Source organism: Ahaetulla prasina, chromosome 1, assembly GCF_028640845.1.
Source record: "Ahaetulla prasina isolate Xishuangbanna chromosome 1, ASM2864084v1, whole genome shotgun sequence".
Lineage (NCBI taxonomy): Eukaryota > Metazoa > Chordata > Lepidosauria > Squamata > Colubridae > Ahaetulla > Ahaetulla prasina.
The window spans coordinates 164,859,540-164,885,590 of record NC_080539.1 but is presented as its reverse complement, the minus strand read 5'-3'; the positions used below and the strand labels follow the sequence as shown (position 1 = coordinate 164,885,590).

At 40.1% G+C, this 26,051-nt stretch overlaps 1 protein-coding gene across 1 annotated transcript in view; it reads left to right on the top strand.

Moving 5' to 3' along the window:
- Nucleotides 1–26,051, top strand: part of COG6 (component of oligomeric golgi complex 6) — a 118,461-nt gene that overhangs the window by 40,221 nt on the left and 52,189 nt on the right. The window lies entirely within an intron of this gene.

Genomic DNA, 26,051 nt, shown 5'->3' with positions numbered 1-26,051 from the left:
AGGCCATTCTGAATAGCAGTACTTGGCGGCAATGTTGAACTGGCCTGAAGATGAGCCTCGGTTCTTGATTTCAACCCTAGCAACACTGCTGCCACTCAAAAAGGCTGACTCATGGTACTCTCTAAGGCAGGGGTCTCCAATCTTGGCGACTTTAAGACTTGTGGACTTCAACTCCCAGAATTCTAGGAGTTGAAATCCACAAGTCTTAAAGTTGCCAAGATTGGAGAGCCCTGCTCTAAAGCACACAAACCTTGGGGAACAGCACAATTGCCCCCACAGTCCAGCACTCCCTAAAAACTGGCACACACCACTTACCTCCAAGTGATGTTCTCTTTCTGCTGACAGACCCTGGGAGCTTACCTGAGGCTGCTCCAGATCACACAAATCCTTCGCTCTTGAAGCAGTTTCAGAGAATGTTCTTCCATGGCTTCTGCAGCCTCTGAAAACCCACATGAAAGCACGCACTGTTTTTGCACAATTTTCAGAGGCTCTGGAGACCACATGAGGGCGTGGTTCTCTTGTGTGACTTTTGGAGGGTCCAAAGACTGCACAGAGCACACCTTATTCTTATGCGGCCTCCATGGCCTCCAAAACCCACATGAGAACAGGCCATGCTTTCAATAATAGTTGTTGGTAGAATATGCAAGCCAAATATTGGCGATGTGAATGTGAGGATGCTACTTATTTTCATACATGGTGGACTTGTAAAAAAAAAATCAAAGCATTTTGGATTAAAATATGGTGGATTATGCAGAATATTTTGAAAAAGAAGATAAAATTTACTCCACAGCTGTTCTTATTGGGTATAATTACAGACTGTACAGTTATAGAGACTAAGTTGATTCTAAATTTAATAACAGCAGCGAGACTTTTGGTTGCACAATACTGGAAGAGAGAAGATTTATCTACAATTGAAGAATGGACACTTAAAGTATCAAATTTAGCAGAAATGGCAAAAATCTCTGCGTATATGAAAGAACATTCACAAGAACAATATGTATTGGAGTGGAGAAGGTGGATTAATTATGTTCAAAACAAGTATCGGACTAAAAAGTACCAAATGGTCTATGAATAATGTTATGAATGGCATATATTAATGTATATGTTTAAATGGGAAAGGGGGGTTAAGGGGGTGTTGGAAGAATATGGATATGACTTAGATTTTTGATTGATAAATGTTATACCCTGCATTTTGTTCTGGGAAGTCTCGGGGGAGGGGGTTGGGGGGGAGGAGGGAGGAGGGAGGGGGGAAGTGGGGGGGAACAATGTTTTAAAAATTTGTTCTTTGTAATACTTTTTCAATAAAAAAAAAGAATAGTTGTTGGGTACTGGTGAATGTTGATATATCACCAAGAATATGGCATGTCATCTTTGACACTTGTCATAGGTTGACCATCACTGGACTAGAGACTTTGTTATCTCTACCAAACATGGCCATTTGGGGGAGGGGGCACCAAATTAGGAAAAGCTGTTTTTCGTTTCATATAGGTTTCTATAAAGCAGTTGGGTTTTGTCTATATGAGGTGATTGTAAAGCAGTGGTGAAATGTAAAATTTGTTACTACCGGTTCTGTGGGTGTGGGTTGGTGGGTGTGTAATGTGACTGGGTGGGCATGGGCACCTTTTTTTTTTCTTTTAAAACCATTTTTTGACTTCCGGTTTGGCACCGTAGGTGATGGCGGTGATCTTTACGATCACCAACCTCTGGATTTTGTGGAATCGCTAGGACAGCTTAAATCTGCTGTCCAGCGGTTTGAAAAACCCTCTCTTCGGGAGAAGAGGAGGGGGTGAGCTGAGGGCAGAGGTTGAATTTCCCTAAAGCCCCTGAGAAAAAAGGGGTTTGAAGGGTTAAGTTCCCTCCAGCAACCCGAAGAGCTCCAGATCCGAGGATTCTTCTGCTTGGGCGGAACCAATCACCACGACCAAACGCCGAGATTTATTTTGGACAATAAAGGATTATACCGGACAGAACGAAAGTGGGTGAACTTTATGCAAGTAGCCAAGCCGATTCCCCGATACTTTGTAACAAGTTTGAAAACAGCAAGAAAATGGAGGCGAATTGTTAACAAGTTAACGAGTGGAAAGCGAAAGTGATACTTTCAGCGCTTGCTCTTGGTAAATTGCATGTTATTTGCTACTTCAACTCTTTAACTCTTTGCTGCCTAGAATCTAGGAGAGATTTTCTTTAAGCTTTAAAGGACTGTGTTTCTCAGAGGTTAAGAAGATTTAAACTGAATATTAAGTTGGAAATAAATAAATAATTTTATAGAAGATGGCAGCCAAACAATTAAAGTCTACTGTAACAAAGGGCTCTGGAATCTCCTCAGCTGGTGCCTCTCCAGCTCATACAGTGGAGACTAGAACATTGAACTTAGAGGCGTACAAGAGAATTTAAAAGACTTTATGCAAGAAAAATTTAAAGTAATAACTGAGGAGATGTTGGAAATGAAAGAGCAGATATCAGAAATTCAAGTGGGAAATAAAGAAGTTAAGGAAGGATTTGTAATTGCAGTACAAAGTTTGGCAAATAATGTGATTTTATTGGAAGAGGAGGTTGAAGAAATTAAGCAACATAATTCAAAATTAGATAATAAAATGGCTGAATTTCAAAGTAAAATGGAAAAACAGATGATGAAATAGTTTTGATACAATACAGAAATATGGAATTTGCTCTAAGAATTCGTGGTCTGAAAGAGAATAAAGAAGAGGATTTAAGGGAAATTTTTTCTGAAGTATTTGCTGAGATATTAGCAGCTCGTCCAGCAGATGTGGCTTATCAAATTGATAAAATATATCGTGTGAATTCTTGGATAGCAAGGCAAAAAAAGTTGCCAAGGGATGTTGTTATTTATTTTACAAATAGAACAGTGAGAAATCAGATTTTGCAAGCCTCATATAAGGGAGAAGATTCAGATTGCTGGTCAGGATATTTTAATATTAAAGGAAATTCCACCAAAAATGTTAAGGGCTAGAAAGGAATTTGCCTTCCTGGTGAATGAACTTAAAAAACGTCAGATTGAATATAGATGGGATATTCCAACTGGTATAATAGTATATTATGCAGGGAAAGTACATCGTCTCAATACAGTTGGAAAAGCGAGAGAATTTTATGTTGAGGCATTAAAAGTTGGAAGTCTTTCTCCACTGGATGCTAGAAGAAAGGAGACTGAAGTGAAGGAAAGAGAAGTGAAGCAGGTTCAAGAACAGATTGCGATGGAAGAAGATTTATTACAAGTGTTGGAAATACCTATGACGGGTCCAGATTCAAAAGAACAAAGGCTGACAAGAGCTGCTGCTAACGCAAGGAACAAGAGATGAAGGCACAACAACAACTGGCAACTACTACAACGGAAACAGTGGGAGGAGCAAGGCCTAAAGCAAAATGTGATTTGCGGCTAGTGTTCCAAAAGTTTCCTTTGGCCGATAATGGCAATTAAACTATTATCTTGGAATGTTAATGGTTTGAATTCACCAGAAGAGAAGGAAAGTATTTCATTATTTGAAACAATTAAAAATGACATTACTTGTTTACAAGAAACACATATTAGATCTTTAGACCAGAAATATTTGATAAATTCAAAACTGGGAGTACATTTTGTTGCCTCCTCTTTGGAGAAAAAAAATGGTTTAGTTATATATATAAAGAAGGATATATCAGCAAAATTAATTGAGGTGGATAAGCAAGGAAGATACATTGCTATTGAACTCTTGTTGGAGGAAAGAAGACATTATTAATAGGAGTTTATGCTCGAATCAACAACAAGAAAATTTTTCAAGTTTTACATAAAAGAATAGTATTTTGGGATTATAAATCATATATATTAATGGGTGATTGGAATGGTGTGTTGGATACTCAAAAGACAAAAAGCTTAAGGAAGATATCAAGCGGTAAAATTACCAAAGGCTTTTTGAAATGATGGAGGACTTGGAATTAAGAGATATTTGGAGAGAACATAATACAGAAGAGAGGGATTTTACCTTCTTTTCTGATAGGCACCAATCATTTTCGAGGATTGATTTTATTTTGATTACTAATGACTTGTATTCTAGAGTGAAGAAGACGAAGATTTGTTCAAGAACTTTATCTGATCATAGTCCAGTTTGGATTGAATTTGATCGGGAAAAGGAGGCTAGGAGATCATGGAGGTTGAATGAGAATTTGTTTAAATATGAACAAAATGTAAATGAATGTAAAAAACAAATGAAAGAATTTTTATTATGAATATGAAAAAGAGACATCTATAGAGATGATTTGGGACTCAGTAAGGCTTATATGAGAGGAAATCTTATACAAATGAATATTAAATACAAAAATAAATTGCAGAAAAGAAAAAGGAACTGGAAGAGGAAATTAAAAGAAAGAACAATTATTGATAAATAGCCCAGGAAATAGTAAAATAAAAGAATCAATAAATATATTGAGAGGTCAGTTTAATATGTTGATGGCAGATCAAGTAGCAATTAATTTACAATATGTAAAACATAATACGTTTAATAATGCCAATAAGCCAGGAAGATGGCTTGCCTATTTAATAAGGAAAAACAGAAAATCACGAGCGATTGATAAAATAGAATATAGGGGTAAGGAAGTTTATCAAAAGAACTTGATTAAAAAGCATTTTAGAGTATTATAGTAAGTTATATTCTAGGGATATGGTTGATGATACAGAGATAGAAAGATATTTACAACAACAAAATATTTGTGAGCTTACAGAAAATCAAAGAGAAGAATTGAATCAATTAATTACTTCAGAGGAAATTTTCTTAGCAATTAAACAACTTAAAATCGGTAAAGCACCAGGAACAGATGGTTTAACAGCTGTTTATTATAAAATTTACAAAATGAGATGGTTGAACCACTTAAAGAGTTATTTAATAAAATTCAAATGGGAGGAGATGTTCCCCCTTCATGGAGGACAGCCTTTATTTCGTTAATACCGAAGGAAGATCGAGATGGTATTAAAGCAGAGAATTATAGGCCTATATCACTTTTAAATACTGATTACAAGATATTTACCAAGATATTGGCTAATAGATTAATGCCAGTGATGAATCAAATAATTCATAATGATCAGTCAGGATTTATTAAGGGTAGGCAGATGAGATATAATGTGAGGCAAATCGTAAATTTACTTGAATATTTGGAACGAAACAACCAAGTACCAGCGGCATTCCTTTTTTTGGATGCTGAAAAAGCTTTTGATAGATTGGATTGGCAGTATTTGTTTAAAGTAATAGAAAAAATGCAATTTGGGGATTATTTTATTCGTGCAATTAAAGCAATATATCAGAAGCAAACAGCACAAATAATAGTAAATGGTGGGTTAACAGAAACTTTTAAAATTGAGAAAGGGACGAGACAGGGATGTCCCTTGTCCCCATTACTTTTATTTTAACTTTAGAAATTCTTCTGAATAACATACGTGGTTCCGATCGAATAAAGGGAATTAGAGTTAAACATCCAGATTATAGATTAAGAGCTTTTGCAGATGACCTGGTTGTTACTGTATCTCAACCAATATACTCAGTAACTGGTTTAAAAGATATAATTGGTCAGTATGGTAAAGTATCTGGATTTAAGGTGAATCAGCAAAAGACAAAGATGATAACTAAAAATATGAATATACAACAAAAGAAGAGTTAGAAAGAACTTCAGGTTTTGAAATCGTTAAAAGGTTAAATATTTAGGAATATATATTACAGCTTCAAATGTTAAATTATACAAAAATAATTATGAGGTATTGTGGCAGAAGGTATGGAAAGAAATGGAGAGTTGGAAGAAGTTACAACTATCTTTGCTGGGAAGAATAGCGGCTATAAAATGAATGTTTTGCCCAGGTTTTGTTTTGTTTCAAATGATACCGGTGTTTAAGAATGATATTAAATTACAGGAATGGCAAAAGGGATTAGTAAATTTGTATGGATGGGCAAAAACCAAGAATAAAATTAAAAGTAATGCAGGATATAAGGAAAGGGGGTCTTAAAATGCCTAATTTAAAATTGTATTATGAAGCAGTTGTTTTATCATTAATTACTGATTGGATTAATTTAACTGAGGAAAGAGTTCTGAATATAGAAGGTTATGGTTTGTTATATGGGTGGCATGCCTATTTATTATATGATAAGAAAGTTGATAAAATATTTAAAAATAATATAATTAGAAATGCATTATTGAGGGTTTGGAGGAAATATCAATACAAATTAGATGGAAAGATTCCAATATGGGCAAACCGAGACACATGATAGAAAATATAAATATATATCAAAAGATGGAGGTAGTTACTTATAAAGAACTTCTTTGTATGGAAAAGGGGGAGTTACAATTAAAATCTAGAGAAAAGATGGGGGAAGAAGGGAAAAATTATACATGGTTCCAATATGGACAACTACAAGCTAGATGGAAATTAGATCAAAAATAGGTGTTAAGCAAATTGAGGATAATTTGTTAAAACAAATGAGAGATCAAGGTCAACAGCATATTAAGAGGTTGTATAATGTATTAGTAGAAATAGATTCAGAGACTGATTTGGTTAAGGATTGTATGATTAAGTGGGCACAAAATTTTCAGCAACCAATAATGTTGGAAACTTGGGAAAGAATTTGGGTGAGGAATGTTAAATTTACACAAGCGCAAAATATGAGAGAAAATTTTTATAAGATGTTTTATAGATGGCATTTAGACCCCAAAAAATTGTCATGTATGTATCCTAATGTACAGGCTAAATGCTGGAGATGTGATTGTGAAGATGCTACTTATTATCATATATGGTGGACTTGCAAAAAAGTTAAAGCATTTTGGATTAAAGTATGGTGGATCATGCAGAATATTTTGAAAAGAAGATTAAGTTTACCCCGCAGTTCTTTTTACTAGGAATAATTATGGATTGTACAGCTATAGAGACTAAATTGATTCTGAACTTAATAACAGCCGCAAGACTTTTGATTGCTCAATATTGGAAGAAAGAAGAATTACCTACAATTGAAGAATGGACTCTTAAAGTATCAAATCTGGCAGAAATGGCAAAAATCTCTGCGTAATTGAAAGAACATTCACAAGAAAAATATGTATTGGAGTGGAGAAGGTGGATTGATTATGTTCAAAACAAGTATCGGACTAAAAAGTACCAAATGGTCTATGAATAATGTTATGAATGGCATATATTAATGTATATGTTTAAATGGGAAAGGGGGGTTAAGGGGGTGTTGGAAGAGTGTGGATATGACTTAGATTTTTGTGGTATTTTAGCTTATGATTGATAAATGTTATACCCTGCATTTTGTTCTGGGAAGTCTTGGGGGAGGGGGTTGGGGGGGGAGAAGGAGGAGGGAGGGGGGAAGTGGGGGGGAACAATGTTTTAAAAATTTATTCTTTGTAATACTTTTTCAATAAAAAAAAAAGAATAGTTGTTGGGTGCTGGTGAATGTTGATATGTCACCAAGAATATGGCATGTCATCTTTGACACTTGTCATAGGTTGACCATCACTGGACTAGAGACTTTGTTATCTCTACCAAACATGGCCATTGGGGGGAGAGGGCACCAAATTAGGAAAAGCTGTTTTTCGTTTCATATAGGTTTCTATAAAGCAGTTGGGTTTTGTCTATATGAGGTGATTGTAAAGCAGTGGTGAAATGTAAAATTTGTTACTACCGGTTCTGTGGGTGTGGGTTGGTGGGGGTGTAATGTGACTGGGTGGGCATGGGCACCTTTTTTTTTTTTTTACTTTTAAAACCATTTTTTTTCCTTTAAAAGAAAAAAAAGCCTCTGACGATCAGGCAACTCAGCTGGGATTGCCAGAGCCTTTTAAAAGCATTTTTTAAATAACCTCTTCGGCTGAAGTGGTTGTAGAAAAAATGCTTTTAAAAGGCTCTGATGATCCCAGCTAAGCGGCGCGATCATCAGAGGCTTTTTTTTTTTTAACTTTTAAAAGCATTTTTTCGGCCGAAGAAAAAATGCTTTTAAAAATTAAAAAAAACCATCTGATGATCGCACAGCTCAGCTGGGCATGTGGGGGGAGGGGGCAGGGATTTTTGCTACTGGTTCTCCGAACCACCTGCCACCATCGCTACCGGATCAGGCAATCTGGTCCAATCCGGGAGCATTTCATCTCTGTTGTAAAGGTAGTGTTTTCTTGAACTTTGAATACCAGCAGGAGGCACACCTGCTCCTAAAGAGCCTCTGACGTTATTGGAGACGACTTGGCTGGACCAGTACAAAGCTTATCAGCATTTGAGGGGGGCCTCTAAAAGTACATTTGTAAATGACTACCGTGAAAGTGAACGATTTCCTGTAAATCAATGTACTTTCCTTTAGACTTTAGCATCACAACATGCCTGTCCTTGAAAAAAATAAATGGCACAATAATTATTTTTTACCTCAATATGATACATTGTATGTCAGTCATTTCCCCCTTCTGCTAGGAGGCAATTTGTGTTCATAATAAACTCCTATTAGACTAAATAAATGGCTAAAGTGAAATGCCTATAAAGATGGCCACTGGACAAAAAAATAATAATTCTTTGGATGCTTTATTAAAAGGATAGCCTTAATTAATAACTAAAGAGCAAATGCTTTTAAGGTAAGTTAGAAATTAAGAGCTGCTGCGCTTGCCTTTCTATTTTAATGGTCATCTATTCAATCTATTAGAGCAAAGTAGATGCAGTCAGCCGATTGCTCCAGAGAACAAACATCTGACTGCCTCCCACACAGGGAAGAGCAAAAAAACCTATGAACTTTGCTGTCATCAGCTTTTGGCTTCACTCCCCAAACAGAATCAATATGTTCAGTAAGTCACTGCAGTTACGTCAACAAGGGGCGTCCTGTGAGCTCAAATGGCGCCTTCAGTAGTTCATTTGTTTGCCATTGCTCAGAGACTTAGAGAGTGGGTAGCTAATGAATGGGAGAAAGACGTGAGCAAAACAAACAAACAAATTGTCCAAATATCCAATTGCATTCCAATCCACGGTTCCTTGCTCTTTATTCCTGATTTCTACAAGCTAATCCAGGGAGACGAGCTTCATGGTGAGACTCAAGATTGGAAACAACCAGTTTTGCAGGATGTTCCCTATGTTAAAAAGGCCTTTTGATGTGGTTTGAATTGGATGTCTTCAGAAGGATTCCCTGGCCATAAGGACTGAGCAGTCAGTTCTCTGAACTGCAGTGTCTCTTAACAGCATGGAAGATTTGGAACGTCTGAAAACCGTTCCGAGTTCTCTAAGCCTGTGTTTCTCACTTTAGCAACATTAAGTTGTGTGGACTTCAACTCTCAGAATTCCCCAGCTAGTTTAGCATTTTTTTATTTATTTTGTCACAACAGTATACACAAGCATCAACATAAATCAGCAAAATAACATATAAGCATATATATGAGCAAAAGTATGTAATAATTGTATTAATTTGATATAATGAAAGGAAACATTAGGACAGGAACGGTAGGCACTTTTGTGCTCTTATGCACGCCCCTTATAGTCCTCTTAGGAATGGGGTGAGGTCAAAGGTAGACAGTTTTTGGTTAAAGCTTTTGGGAGTTTGAGAAGAGACCACAGAGTCAGGCAGTGTGTTCCAAGCATTAACAACTCTGTTACAAAAATCATATTTTCTGCAATCAAGAGTGAAGCGGTTAACATTTAGTTTGAATCTATTGTTTGCTCTTGTATTATTGCGATTGAAGCTGAAGTAGTCTTCAACAGGAAGGATATTGCAATAGATGATTCTGTGTGTTAAACACAGGTCTTGTCGGAGTCGGCGGAGTTCTAAGTTTTCTAATCCCAGGATTTCAAGTCTGGTGGTGTGAGGTATTTTGTTGTATTCAGAGGAGTGGAGAACTCTTCTTGTAAAATATTTCTGGACTCGTTCAATTGTATTAATGTCAGAGTTGTGGTGTTGGTTCCAGACAGGTGAGCTGTTGGGAAATCCTGCCCTAAGCAATGCATCAGGAGCATGTACTGGTAATGTGCTGCCACATTCTCCTGCAGAAGATATTGCTACTGTATGCTAGACACTTGTTTTTTGTCCTTAAGCTATTATTATTAAACTATTTAAGGGAAGCTTCCTATATTAAGCTCACTGGATTAAGCTCCAGTGAGCAAAGTTGGAGGAACTGTAGACCAATTATCTTTAGCAAGAGGCAAATTGTGAGCGATGTGCTTTTACAATAGAAAGGATATTATTATTATTATTATTTATCTTTATTCATTACACATGAAACTCAGTCAACTGAACATTCAAAAAGGCATCACAAATACCATTGACTGGTGTTAATGGTTGATATGGGTTGCTGCCAGCATCCTAGGTATCAACCAAGTACCTTCTTAAGATGTTCGATGTTCCAAGTAGCGCAGTTTTTTGCAGTTCTGCTGGTGTTATTGTAGGAAGCTGCAATTTGTTGATGTACCTTATAAAATTCTTGGACATGGTACCAAGTGCCCCGATGACAATGGGTATCACTGTTACATGTTTCATCCACAGCCGTGTAATTTCGATGGCGAGGTCGTGATATTTCATGATTTATTCCAGTTCTTTTTCTTCGACTCTGGCGTCTCCTGGTACTGTAATGTCAATAAATTGTACGTTTCGGTTTTCTACAACTGTGATATCTGGCGTGTTGTGTTCCAAGTGATGATCTGTCTGTATCCCACAGATGGTCCCACAAGATCTTCACCTTCTCATTTTCTATAATTTTTTCCACTTTATGTTCCCATGACTTTTTGGATACAGGCAAGTCGTATTTTTTACATAATGACCAGTGGATTAATTTAGCAACTCGGTCGTGTCTAGTATTGTAATCAGTTTGTGCAATTTTGCTGCATTCACATATTAAATGTGAAACAGTTTTGATTTGTATTATTATTATTATTATTATTATTATTATTATTATTATTATTATTATTATTATTATTATTATTATTATTATTATTATTATTATTATTATTATTATTATTTTGTTCCCAGAAGAGAAATGATTCTATTTGGATTAGGCCTGCAGCATGAGGTAAAAAACGCAAGCCCTTTTTTCCCTACGCTGGATTGGAAAATTTTTGTGTGGCACAATCAGAGTTGACAGAAGGAAATCATTTGCACAGAAAAGTAGAGCAGTGGGAATTGATCATGCCCCACAGGAAGATCCCTTCTGTAGCCATACAGACCCGGCATTCTACCCACTGCCATTGCTGTAGGAACTGATTGACACTATGAGCTAGAGTAGCTCAATGTAGTGGAGCCCAGCCACATTCACACGTATACACATACATGTTGCTGATTGATTCATGACTTCAGGTCTGCAAATATCTGGCATTGGGTTGCTTCTATCCAGCCTCTAATGTTAAATAGCCAGCCAGTCGAGCATGTGGTTTCTGCTGCATTAATTTAGAAAGTGTAAAAATTCAACTCTATTTGTTGTATATCTTTAAGGTGCTATTTGTACAAGATGCTATAAACTGTGATTACTAAGCCACAATAGCTAAATTCAAACCAAATGAACCTGATCCTATCTGAGGCCATCTTATTAAGCCACAAGGTGGTTTCTTTGTTTTGATTTATCCTGTTGTATGAAAGGCAACAAGTTGTGCTTTATGAGTTAGCATGTTGTGTAAACGTAACCTTACGGTTCATGGATTCATCCACCCACTGACCGTTGACTAATAAAGTAAATCAATCTTAATCAATCTTAAGGGGGCTGGCTGATATAACCTCTCACCAAAGCCTATTTGTGTGTGTGTGTGTGTATGTGTGTGTTGTGTGTGTATAAGACCTCATAGTAAAAGCTCTCTGTTTGAAGAAGTTACACTCTGTGCCTTTCATACTGCTACTTGTTGCCCCTCTGGCAGAGTTTGAACTCATCTTAATTCAGGTCAAGAGGAGGAAGTTTATCCATTTGCTACTTCATTTCATTTTTGTACCTCAATTTCAATTTCCTGTAACTGATGTACTGCAAGAAAATGCAAGGCTGAGTGTGTGTACTCTCTGTCCTGTCCTATGGTCAGGACAAGCAGCAAAGCAGAAATAATAGTAAGCATTACTTTGAATCTTTGGCTCTCTTTGTATGACACACTAACCTTAAAAAAAAAGTTAACAAGCATGGGTGCCCTCTTTCCTGTCATAGGCATTGGACCTTAAATAGTTTCCAAATGCTCAAACTGATGGCTGTTTCGGGATCAGATGATCTAATAAGTTAAAAAGCTTAGTGAAAGTAAAGCTACCAGCTTTGCTTTATTGCGAACATTTTGGATGACTGTCAGATAGCAAAGAGATATAGAAACCTCTAATGTTTCTGCCATCCACCAATCACTCAAATATTTGCAACCTAGATCTACCATAGTAGCTCTAAAATAAATAGTAGCAAGTGGCAGGAATTAAGGGGGAAATACGTTTTTTATTAACCTTTTTTTTTCATTTTTTTAAAATTTACATTTATATCCCGCCCTTTTCCGAAGACTCAGGGCGGCTTACAGTGTATAAGGCAATAGTCTCATTCTATTTGTATATTTACAAAGTCAACTTATTGCCCCCCCAACAATCTGGGTCCTCATTTTACCTACCTTATAAAGGATGGAAGGCTGAGTCAACCTTGGGCCGGGCTTGAACCTGCAGTAATTGCAGGCTACTGTGTTCTAATAACAGGCTCCTTACAGCCTGAGCTATCCACGGCCCATTTGGTATGTTTTGTGAATTTATCTGCTGAATTGTTTTCACTAGTAAGATTCATAGACCTCGTCAGTTCGTTGCAGTTATTGCTCATCCATTCCAAATCCCTCATTTCAAACGAATTGCACTAGAAGACATGCATCCTAAAATATGAGGAACAGATTTGACCCATATTTCTTTGCAAGACAGAGAATTTTAAGGTGGGGGGGAAACACAAAGTAAGGTTCTTCTGTTACTCTTTAGAAGATAGTTCTGTGTCTCTAATCTTACTAGTCAGTGTTAATGTTTGGTCCCTCTGCAAGAAACTTAAGTGTGTTTATATTACTATTTGCAACAGAAAAGTAACAGATTTCTTAGCTAAATGTTTGGTCCTCTATTTTTTTCAGACTTTTATTAGCTTTTCTGTCACAGCCACCCAGACTTTCTCCAATTTGTGAAACATAATTAAATTAAATAATATTATCCATATTTCTTCTGCCTAAATAACCCCCCCAACCCAAAGTTAACAGAAATGTTAATACTTTTCTTCAAGATTTATATGCTAACATTTACAAAAATTCTAGAATAGGCTTCTAATAAAATTGAAATGATGAGAAGCTCTTAAATTATTAAATTTAAGAGTTTCTCATGGAGGGATCCAGTACTTGCAGCTGTTTGGGTAGCGGGAGGGCAATATTTCAAGATAACTTTTATGTCTTCAAATGCCAACATCAGTGGCGCTTCTCCACTTAATTTTTCTCCACTGCTGAATTGCAGTGCTCTGCAATCCATCCTTGAATTAGTGGAAAGCTATTCAAACTACTATGTTGCTGTTCCCAATACAAATTATTGATTCCTATCCCACTTTTGTTTTCCAAGCTGCTGCAGGCAGGCCACTGATGACAAAGCCTTAAGGTGGCCTTCCAAAAACATTGAAATAAAGGGGACAATACTAATTTAACACTGGTACATTTGAGAATGGCTTTCTGAAAGTCTGGGAACCAGACGAAGACAAAATCATCAGGATTTGGCAGAAAAACAATATAGCCAGGATATATCTGTACAAGTGGTAAGAGACAAGTGAGGAAAGTTCTGTAATTTGTCTTCATCAGTGCAAACATGAATCTACAAATGCTATTTTTCCTTTGGAAGGCTTTATGGTGATATAATGGAGCAGCATGGCAAAGAATCTTGATAACCAAAGCAATAACAATTCAAGCTACAATTGAAACCTTTGAAGCAAGCTAGGCTTTTGTCCCTGTGTATCTTTAAATCAGTGGGAAATCTGTACCGGCTTACTACTGGTTCGCTGGCTGCGCATGCGCGCTGCGTGTGCATGCACAGTGCGCATCACGCACCAATTGCAAGGTGTGCACATGCAGGGCATGCCAAAAGGAGACATGAGGTAAGTAGAACAGTGCACGGGGTGTGGGTGTGATCAGCTGTGCCGCACAATTATTTTTTTTTTAAAGCATATTTTTAAACAACCTATTCGGCCAAATAGGTTGTAAAAAAAAAGATTTTAAAAGTAAAAAAAGAAAAAAGGTTCTGACAATCAGGCAGCTCAGCTGGGATCATCAGAGCCCTTTTCTTTTACCTTTTAAAAGCATTTTTTAAAAGAAGCGGCAAGCGGACAACTGGGCATTTGGTGGGCAGGGATTTTTGCTACCGGTTCTCCAAACCACCCATCGCCATCGCTACCAGATCTGCCGAGCTGGTCTGATCTGGGAGCATTTCACCCCTGCTTTAGATTTGAAATGATGCTTTTCTAATGCTTAAGGTAGGATTGTCCATTTAAACCCAAGAGAGTGTTGAGCAACTTAGATGGGAACCAGCTTTTTGAAAACTGATAGGCTTATATAGACAAAGCAAAGGTGTTATCGGCTCTTGGCCTAAACAAGTCTGTAGTAGCCTTGTATAGGCAGAGCAAGGAACAAAGCCTGGAGCAAGTTTTGATTGATCTTTAAACTCATATCTACAGAAGTGTACATACTAGTAGAGTTCAGTATTCAGTGGCCACGCCACCAGTAATGTTGATAACAATGAGCCTGAGTCATGAAAATGATTGGAGTTATGTATCTTTTTAAGAAGTAGCATATTGTTTGCTCATTCCTAATCCCAATAAAATCCAATTAATTTATGAGATGGCGGGGGGGTGTATGTCATTTGAAGCCAAGATCACCAAACAAAGACCATCATATTTTGGCCATGTCATCTCAGCTAACTCACTCGAAAAGTCAATCATGCTAGGAGTGATCAGCAATAAAAGGAGAAGGGCTCGCCTTAATATCCATTGGCTGGACACTATAAAGGGTGATACCGGGATGATCATGGAAGATCTGAAGGAGGTGGTATGAGACAGAGGGGCATGGAGACTGCTGATCCATAGAGTGGCCGAGGATTGGACATGACTGAATGGCTGATGATGATGATGACAGCTGGGCGGGGAGGGTTTATCACGAAGATTCATTTATTGTCCTGGAGGGTGACATAGTGCAGTGATAGGAACTTTTTACACATGTGTCAAAGGTGACATGCTGCTACCTTTAGGTATTCACCAACCCCTAACAATTATTCATGAAAGCCCGCCCCATGAAAAAGGGGCCTGCATAAGATGTGTAAGAATGGGGTGTGCTCTTGTGTTGCCTCCAGCCCCTCTATTGTATGGCCTCTGGAGCCTCTGAAAACTGAGAACAGAGCGTACTTTTGAACGATTTTTGGAGGCTGCAGTGCAGTGGTGGGTTTCTCCCAATTCGGCCTGGTTCGGGTGAACCGGTAGTGGTGGCGGTGGGAGGCTCCACCCACCCGCCTAGACGTCATCAAAAATGCTGTGCACATGTGCAGAAGCACCACGCACTCGCAGAGCGAGCGCACGCACCTGCGCACTACCAATAGCAAACCGGGATTTGAAACCCACTACTGCTGCAGAGGCCACAGAAGATCATTTTCTGAAGCTGCTTCAAGAACGATACTGAAGAGACCCCTGGAACCTGTCAACAGAAAGAGAACACTGCCTGAAAGTAAATGGTGCAGGGCAAATGAGCATTCCTCGAGGCTCACTCATATTGGGGAATGTGCAAGGTGCTTTTCTGAGAGGCAGCAGTTGTGCTAGGGCTGAAACCGAAGACTGGGCCTCAAATTCATGCCCGGTCCTTGTGCTGCTTCCGACTACTACTGTTCCAGGTGGCCTAGCTGGGGGCGGATAGAGACTAACAACAAAATGTTTGTGGGGAGAGTGACATATCAGCAAAGTTAGGCATTTTCTGTATTTTGACCTGCCGAGCCATCACTTCACTACCCTAGTGCAAAGTTAAAGAACTCTGGCTTAAAGAATAGTGCTTGTTTTAGAGTTTGCCACTAGATGGCAACAAAAATCTGTGTGTATTTGATAGTAAGCAAACCATAATAGAATAGGGCTTCCAGGTTGGCCACATACAGACCCTTCTCTGGACACATAACCCAGGAATAAAAATTGAGATTTTCTCAATTGGGAGCCCTCTAAATAATGGAAAACTCAGAATTTCCAACCAGCAGGGCCAAATCAAAATGTAATCTAACACAAATGGAAGTCAACAGGTTAGGGGAAGCCGGGCATGGAACAAAACCATTATTTCTTGTGATAGAATCACTTTTTTCACTTTGGAGGGAGAGTACACACACACACACACACACACAAATAACACAAGTCCAAACAACTTAAAATTGCTTAAATTTGAAAAACACTGATCGTGTGGGCTACCAGTGTGTATCACAGACACTATCATTTTCTGCTAGCCAGCCTTACTAATAAAGAGCGTTTGGAGTTGGAGAAAGTATCTAATGTAATAATTACTATTCCGATGTTTATGTACAAAATACAGTACACCAAACCATTATTCAAAATGCAATTAAAGTATGCAAAACTAATGTTTTTGTTAGATTGAGGAATACCACTTGTTCAATCATGGGAGCTGCTTTCTGTTCTCAGCTAAACTATTGTCGTCTACTTTAAAAAAAAAAATCACTTGTGTAATGTTTTATTAAGATTTTATTTTTTGTCTGTGGAGGTTCATAGTCATCCAGTTCATGGTTATCCCAAAGGTGCTTTTTCAAAAGGTATTTATTTTTTAAATAATCAGGCAGACATTAAAGATGTGATCACATAACAATGGCAGGTAGGTGGGTGGAAATTATGGGACATAATTAGCCCAATGCATTTTGAAAGTTTCAGTCAGAAACAAGGACTCTTGTTTAAATACAGCATTATGAACATTTCCCTAATCTGTGTCATCCAATAAAGGAGGACTGGTTTAGAGGAACAGAACTGATGTATAATGATTTCCCAGCCGGCTCACGTCTTTCTAATATGATTTTTAGTACTTCAGAAAATCTAATAGAGGAGCAAGAAGCAAGTGACATACATAACCTAAACAAACTCTCAGGGAGGTTGGGAAGGGGGGGGCAAACAAATGTCGTATTTAAACAAGAATTCCATGGGCAGCAATGCTAGCCTTTGATCTGGTAAGGTTGAGCAATTTTGCTATGATACACTCCCCCTTTTTCTGGCCCATTTCACTTAGGTTCCAACAGGAATGTTCTCCAAGGTCCAAATTTCCATCGCTTTCTGCCTACTTTCAGTTTTTCTGGAGAAAAACATCCTAAGGAGAGAAAAAAGGCATTATCTTTTGGCTGGAAAGAATTAAGAGCTGACAGGAAGCACCTAAACATTGATGAGAACTGCAACAATTGCACATTTTTTCTTAGTACATAACTCTTTGCCAGGTCAGGTCATTTACTGGTAGATGGCTTATACCCAGTAGTGGGTTCCATGTACCTTTGCCACCGGTTTGGAACTGTAAGCGCATACATGGCACTTCTGCACATGCGCAGAACAGGGGTGAAATCTGACTGGTTCAGACCAGTTCAAGCGAATCGGTAGTGGACATTTGGCCAGGGTTACTGAAGCAGTAATGACCACTGGATGGCCATGCCCCTGAACCGGTCGCCCAGGCACCACTCGCTCGCCTCGCCCCGTCTCTGCTTTCCACCGTCCCAGCCTGCCACCCCTACTCCCTTCCCCATGGCCCGCAGCCCTGCCATGCTTCCCTGCCTTCCATGTAGCCTTTCCAGCGTCCCCATGGCCAGCTTGCAAAGGCAGGCAAGCGGAAGGCCGCGTGGAAGGCAGGCAAGCATGTCGGGGCCGCCCAACAGCAGGGAAGGGAGCTAGCAGCCTACTCCCTTCCCCGTAGCCTTGCCCTGCTTGCCTGCCTTCCACACAGCCTTCCCAGTGGTCCCCCATGCCTGCTTGCCTTCCAAGGTCAGTGTCCATCCCGGCCTGGCCAGTGGGTGGGTGGGCGGCCCTTGGTGGAGACACAGCCACTGCACTGGGGCTGAGAGGGGCAGCGGTGGTACTCTGGGAGGGCAGGCGGATGTCTTCGGCAGGTGGATGCTTCGGGAGGGCAGGCGGATGCCAAAAAGTGAGCAAGCTCTGTCATGTCCCCCTGAGGCGGTTCCTCGGCTAAGCGCAGTGGGTCTCCCTCTCCCCCCCTGCTGCCAGTGTCGGCCTTACCCTCTTGATCCTTCGCCGGCTATTCAGCATGCCCATCATCCCAACGGACCCAGCGTGTTGATGGAGGATGGCCCTTGGTGGAGACATAGCCACTGCTCTGGGGCTGAGAGGGGCGGTGGCGGTGCTCCGGGAGGGCAGTTCGCATGTGCAGCAGTCCCGGAACATCCGCCTACCCTCCCGAAGCACTGCCACGCCGCTGCCATTCGCTTTCTTCCTTCTCCCGTCATGAAATGAAAGTGAATGGTGGCGGTTGTGCTTCGGGAGGGCAGGCAGATGTTCCGGGGCTGCACTAGCAACTCCATTACCTAGTCACTTTCTGAACAGATTTCTGTTGAAAAGAAACCCGAAGTACTATTGATCCTTTCATTGAGCTCAGACCAATTGACCTCTTTTTAGAAATGAACTGTACAAATTACATCACATCACATAACAAATATTCGTTACAATGAACTCATGACATCCCTAACCTTGGCAGCCAGAGGTTTTCTTTGATCCTGTGCCTGAAATGGTGAAAGCATACTTGATGGACAATGGAAATGTTTCTGACATATTTTAAATTCCAGGGTCATGGTAAATGTTGCTAACTGCACAGGATCAGGTTGGTGTGATAGTTCAGCCTCATATCCCAGTTTGTCTGGCTTGGCCACTTGAGGTTAGCCAACCAGTTCTTTCACATTTCAGCTGTAGTATGCCCGGTAGTAGCCTTTCTCCACAACTAAGTCTTAATTCTCAATCCTGGATGCAGAATTTTATCTAATAAGAAGGGGCCAAGACGCAACATATTCCTCCCTAACCTGTTGTCCTCTGGATCTGTTTGACTTTTCCTAGCTCATATGACTGGAAGGCCTCATATTTGGGAAGGACCTGTCTGTTTTAATAGCAGGACCAGGTCATCTAAGATCCTTCCTCTTCTCCAGTTATGTGCAGATGTTGCTTAATTAGGGATTCTTTGACTCTAAGTAAATTAGGAACATTGAATAGTTTTCAAGAGTGATGAAGAAAGTTGGTGAGTGAAGGATAATGGCAGATCAGGACCAGAGCAGAGGAGAATAAAAACAGGAGAGAATGAGTGGGTGGACTTATAGGGTGACCATCTGTATAACATCAGAAAAGATGCAGGAACTTCCTTACCACAAACATGGATAGAAAACAGTAATAGAAACACAGATTTGGACAACATTGGTACACATGTATAAAATATGATAAGTTCTCTCAAGTATTCCAAGATGTTTTTTGGACTGCGTCTAGCCTACAGACCTGAGCTTTTTTGATGCTTTTCGATCCAGGTACAAATGTTGCTTAGCTTTTTTGAGATCAGTCAAAGTCATTTAGGGGTTGCCACTTCCTGCATAATATGTGCACTGCAAAGGTCAAACTACAGGTTTAGAAATTTATCTGTTAAACAGAACAGATATATGTCAACATAGCTGGAAAGTCGGGCACAAATGACTAATGGACCTGCTCACACTTCTGGAGATGGAGAAGTCAGTGATCTGCTTGCTCTCCCTTCCTTGGGCTTTTGTGTTTAAACTTTAGTTGGATAGGAAATTGGTCAATTAAAGAACTCTCCTCCTGAAGGTCAGGTACTATACATGGCTACACTAAGCATCTTAGAACAAAATCAGATGTGTTGCATGATGAGGCTAATCTCATCATTCAGACTTCATATTTGGCTCTTTTACTGAGTGGCCCTCATTAAATCATTGGTCATAAGGGTGGAAAGGGACTAGATTACTCCCAGTTCTGTCCGGTTCTTGAGAACTGTAGTAAAATTGGCGGGAGGCTCCGCCCAGCCACCTTGACATCATATTTGGCGATCTGCGCATTCACATAAGCGCACGCTCCCATTGCGAACCGGTAGTAAAGATAAGTAGAACCCATCCTTGGACTAGGTCCTCTAGTTGCAACGCTTGGCCAGTGCAAAGAAGCAGGCATAGTGTGAGTGTGGGTATTGGTGCTGCAAAACAGAGAAAAGTGGGCGGATTATTACAATTGTGTGGATCTTTTAGATGCGCTGGATAAGCAGCATGCTCAAGACAGGATTAGCTGTTAGAGGAGATCATGATCAGATCAGGACCAAAATTTTTGGACTGTTTTAACGGAGTGGGTGTTGAAAGTTTCAAGTTGTGGCATTGGCACCTTGTAACCCTTTTTGCCTTTAACCTTTTTTTCCAAAGCAAGAAAACTGACTCTAGTTTGGAGGTCGGTGCCCATGTGGAGGTAGGGATGATACAGGCACGGCACAATTGTGCAAGAAAATCACCATTTTACCCTTTAGCTCAGAACTGCCAAAATAAAAAAAAGGGGTGTGCCATGGTAGCTGGGAGGCTCTGGAGCCACACATGGGGACTGGAAGATCATACAGTCTCCAGATGCAGGGGTGGTATTCACTTACCTTTGCTACTGGTTTACAAATATTCTGCGCATGCGCAGGGCATCAAAAACGGGATGTGATGACGTCTGGGTGGGTGGGTGGAGCCTCCCGCAGCTGCCACTACCGGTTCACCCGAACCGGATAGAACCGGCTGAATAGCACCACTGGTGTGTTGCAATGTAGTAAGGAGGTAGATTGCCAGGAGGGACGGGCTGCATTACAGAGCAGAGTAAGAGGCAACTGAGTCCAGATATCATGTGTAAGAGAAAGAAGGTGAAGACAGCTCCTCCCTCATAGTTCACAGAGTACACTTTAAATACAGATAATAGTCTTTAGTGTTGAGTTGGTCAAGTAAGGAGTTCGAGACTGGAGTCGTGACAACAGCTCTTTCTATATACACACTGATCCTGATTCTATATACACACTGATTCTATATACACACTTTCTATATACACACTGATCCAGGTGTGTATATAAGGAGAGCATCCTGCCTGCACCATTTGCTGAAGTCTCACTCTAAATAATTAGAGTGAGACTTCAGCAAATGGTGCAGGCAGGATGCTCTCCTTATATACACACCTGGATCAGTTGGCCACCAATAGAATTCATATGTTTTCCCGCTGGAATTTCCCACTGGAATTTCCCACCAATGGGATCATACACAACATTTATTCTGGCAAGATTTTGTCTATAGGTGTGAAAACAATAAAGAACTCAAGCTTGGAAGACTCACCAGATGTCATTCTTCGTTTTGGGCCTGACAGCAGGCCATGGTCTGCCCAGTCCTAGGTTTATAATATAGAATACTTTGCTCTCTTCACAGGACAAATGAGGTTAGAACTTGAGAGTTGGAGACTGAAAAACTACCCCGACTCATGTTTTTCCCCACACAACGTTCCCTTCTGCCTGTCTTCTTTTTTTCACCAGCTATGTTCATGTCATAAAGTCCAGGAGAAAGTAGTCTAGAATCGGGGGAATATACAGTACATCCCACTGTGCATCTTTTGGTTCACCGATACGTTTGGAATGGAGCTAATGCAATTTTGGGATCAAAGGGAATAGCTCCTAATTAACAGCTTTTGTCACCATTTCCTTTGGAGCCCATCCCAACACTGCATTCTCATGGGGTTAAGCTAAATGGTATCTGTTGCTGACTTGGATGGGCTCCAATGACAAAATGATTCCTCCACATGTGGACTGCTGAGATGTGCAAAATATATTAAGTATGCAAAACAGAAAGAAGAGGGGGCTTTACATTTCAAATTACTTATTGGGAAGAAGCTAAACTATTTAAGCTGTCAGCTATGAGATTGTGGAGGACGAGAGACTAGGTGGCTCAGTGGCTAAAGACACTGAGCTTGTCGATCAGAAAGGTCAGCAGGTTTGGCGGTTCGAATCCCTAGTACAGGTCTCCTGCATGAGCAGGGGGTTGGACTAGATGATCTCCAAGATCCCGTCCAACTCTGTTACTGTTTTATCATAGCTTAGTGATAGAGTTCAGTTCCAAGAGCCTCTGAAACCATGGAGCGTTGCTACTAATCAGTGGTGGGTTTCAAATTTTTTTACTACCGGTTCTGTGGATGTGGCTTGGTGGGTGTGGCATGGCTTGGCGGGTGTGGCTTGGTGGCCATGGCAGGGGAAGGATACTGCAAAATCCCCATTTCCTCCCGATCAGCTGGGACTCGGGAGGCAGAAAATAGATGAGGACGGAGCCAGTCAGAATTTTTACTACCGGTTCTCTGAACTACTCAAAATTTCCGCTACCGGTTCTCCAGAACTGGTCAGAACCTGCTGAAACCCACCTCTGCTACTAATCACTGTCAACAAGGCTAACTAGTCAAATTTACTTATAAAACAGGTTTCTCAATTCCTGGGTTGGTGACCAGAGGAGGCCCTTAAGATCCCTGTTTTCTCGCTCAGTACGAGAGGAACTGCAGGTTCAGATCTTTGGTGTACGCACTTGGCTGAGGAGCCAATGGGGCGAAGCGACCATCTGTGGGTTTATGACTGAACGCCTCTAAGTCAGAATCCCCCCTAAACGTAACGATACCGCAGCGCCGAAGAGCCTTGGTGGGCCTCGGATAGCCGGGCCGCCCGGCCCGGTGCGGAGAGCTGTCCGTCATGGAAGCATAAGAAAAAAAGAAAAGGAAAAAAAATTTCCTGTTTTCTTTTAAATGCACCCAAATACATTGGTTTCCAAAAGTGCCGGTTTGGTGGCATCGGCAGGCAAGCAGATTGAGGGGAAACTTAGGGTAGAGGGAAGCTTTAGGCTAAACATCTCAGATAATCACTTTTGACACCCATGCGTTGAAGATTCTATGACCCTGTGGCAGAAATTACCTGCTGGCAGGAAATGTTGACATATATATTTGAAAAAGTGAATACCTGAGAAGAGCCGCAAGGCCTAGCTAGTTAAATCAAGCAATATCAGGAGCAGTTATTTATTGACATAATATATCTGCCAGTGGTTTACATGACTTATTCATTTTGGCAGCAGGCCCACAATGACAGCTGAGAGGGCTACAATCATTATGGAGCTTTTGAAAAAAACTTAACAGGCAGGGCAGAGACGTACATAAAGATGGAGAACCTTAAAGAAGAAAAGAAATATTCCTTTCTGCTTAGCAAGGTATACCAATCCAAGGTATTTCAGGATAATACACCAGCCGCACAACAGCAGAAAGTTTTAAGGGAATCACATAAATCCTGATTGTAGCATATTGTTGGCACTGGCAGGGATTTCCCCTCTGCTTGATGATTCAAGGTGGAGGCAGATATCCTTCAGGAAGCTACCCAGAAGGTTCCTGCAAACCCTTGATTTCCTGGAGCTTCACCTTTAGCACAGTACAGACAATCACAACTTCTCCAGATCATATTTGCACAAAATAAATCAGATACAAAGAGATCTGTCTACATTCCTTCCAGACTACGTGGAGAAATATCAGAGTAAAAATTGAGCCGTGGTGGCACAATGGTTAGAGTGCAGGCTACTTCTGCTGATTGCCGCCTGCCTGCAATTTGGCAGATAGAATCTCACCAGGCTTAAGGTTGACTCAGCCTTCCATTCTTCCGAGGTGAATAAAATGAGGACCCAAATTGTTGGGGGCAATAGGCTGACTCAATAAAACCGCTTAGAGAGGGCTGTAAAAGCACTGTGAAGCAGTATATAAGTCTAAATGCTATTGCTATTGCTAGTCTGAACAGGTGTTATGGATTTGAGGGCTAAATTAAGATGATCCTATTGCAACTTTCCCCAATAGGGACAATCTCCAAATGGTAGTGAAAGAGCTGGTAGATTCTGGGAATGGAAATTCACTGGACGGAACCAAGTCATTTCTTTCAGTCCTATAATTCAGTCCCCTTCAGTCCAATCCAGAAGACTCAGTAGGATTCTGATGAGAAGTTAGAAATAATGGGAAGAGGTAATGCATAGTTCTTCCTTCCACTGGACTAGAGATGGAGCTGTAAGTGATGGTGTCAGGCCTGGAAACCATACTAGACTTTAGGGTTCCAGACGCTGCCACATTTTTCCCCTGAGGGGAAGAAGGGAGGCTGAGGAGTATGGTAACATTCTTCAAGCGGTCAAGGTCGGATGGTGTTCACATCTGCAGGAAGAGTGGCAAGAAGATATTCGAATGAACTGGGAGAATGTGGGACCATGTGACCAGCAAAGGGGTCAGGGGGGTGGGACTCTTGGGGTTTGTATAACTGGGAAAAGAATCCGGAAGTTCAGTTTTGGAATTTCACTCATCGTGTGCCAGTTTCCTCATGCTAGTAAAGAACTCTGAAAAACAATGGCTTCTGAGTTTTTTTTATGTAGGAGAGGTTTTTCTGGAACCATGACAGATGAGACACTGTGCAGAAAGCAGAAGATCAGACTGTGTTGAAGATAAATGAGAAAATGTAGTAGGGAGCTGCCGAATCATGGAGTCTAGATAGAAAGAAGCAAGTGCCTAATTCCAATTCCTGTGCAACTCAGGTTTCTCAGATAGTGATGGATGTTGAGTTTTTAAAATTAAAGTGATATTTAATTTATGGAAATATTTCTGTTAAAATGTGCACAGTAAGAAAAACTTTCTGAGGGTGATGATAATTCCCAGAAAATAACTTCTAACCGTAATAATGGATAGAAACCAGATGAGACCAGGTTGGGTAACGAGAATTCTGGAAAGACCGAAAATATTCTAATGCTTAATTTCCATTTTCCATTCCAGCATAAAATCATATCACTAATATTGACTCATCTCTATTGCTTGTTTCCAATACAGGAAGTGGTGAAGTGTTAATGCTGTAAACCTTCACCTTATGCTCAGCCTCTATGTATATGTAAATAAATCACGTATCATGGAAATGCCATAAACCTCAATGATCTGCTTCTAACAAAAATCATTCCTGTGCTCATGTTGTGGGAAGTGGGATGCATGCACAAAGCGCTACCTTTCCCAGATTTGTAGCTTTTCATTCCTTTTTTAACACACAACAAATTGAGGTCTCTTTGTATTCTAATGGGTTGGACCAGGATCGAAACGATGCTTAAGTTAAACTGGTTTCAAGACTTTTGGGAGTTTTTGGCTTGCTTTTGATACAAATCTCAGAACATCGTAACTATAACGGCATAAAAAGGAGAGATAGGAAAAGAGTTGAAAAGGAAAGTAATTTGGATTTATAAAGTGCTAAATATAACTTCAGTAGGTTTTGTTGGTAAAATTTCTTAATAGTAACTTTTTTATGAGTACAAAACTCTTGTTAGCCATTTTCAGAGGCATCAATATATTTTACCTTGTAAGTTGCCAAGTTATGCCTTACCAACAATTTCCTGGATAGGTAAAAGACTGTAATTAATACGTCAGTCAATGTAATTTTAATTGATTTAAAAGTCAGTATAAAAGAGGTATACCTCCTTTCTCCCCACCTTTTTCTCCCCCCCCCATCAACTAAAGCTGTTGAGTTTGACATGACAGATTGTATCCTTACAGGTAGTCCTAGACTTAATGACCACAATTGAGCCCAAAATTTTTGTTGCTAAGCAAGAAAGTTTTTAGTGTTTTTGGGGTTTTTCTAAATCAGGGCAACCTGGTCTACCCAATTATGGGACAGAGTGTTAGAAGAAATGTTCCAAGTGGGGAGAAAGACACTGGAAACATGGAGACTGCTTGAAAAGATGGTTTAATGGTGGACAGGACCACATGGTTTTGAGGTCCTGGGCAAAAAGGCACATGGGTGTGAGAGAGAGAGAGATTTATACCCTCTGTTGGGCTTTGAAGTTGAGCTTGTATTCTGATTGGTTGTCAGACTCCCATGGGGCTATGCAGGGGTAACTTTGTAGGTTGTCTTTTGAGTCCCAGGCTTGGTTGAGCCTTGCTGGGTGATGCAATCTCCACAGGTGCCATGTAGTGAGTTCTGTTGCTAGATGGGTAGAGGGCTAACCCTATATTTGTTGGATTTTGGGTGAGGACATTTGCTTATAAATAGACCTAGCTATCTCTTTATCTCTTAAGTGCTGACATTG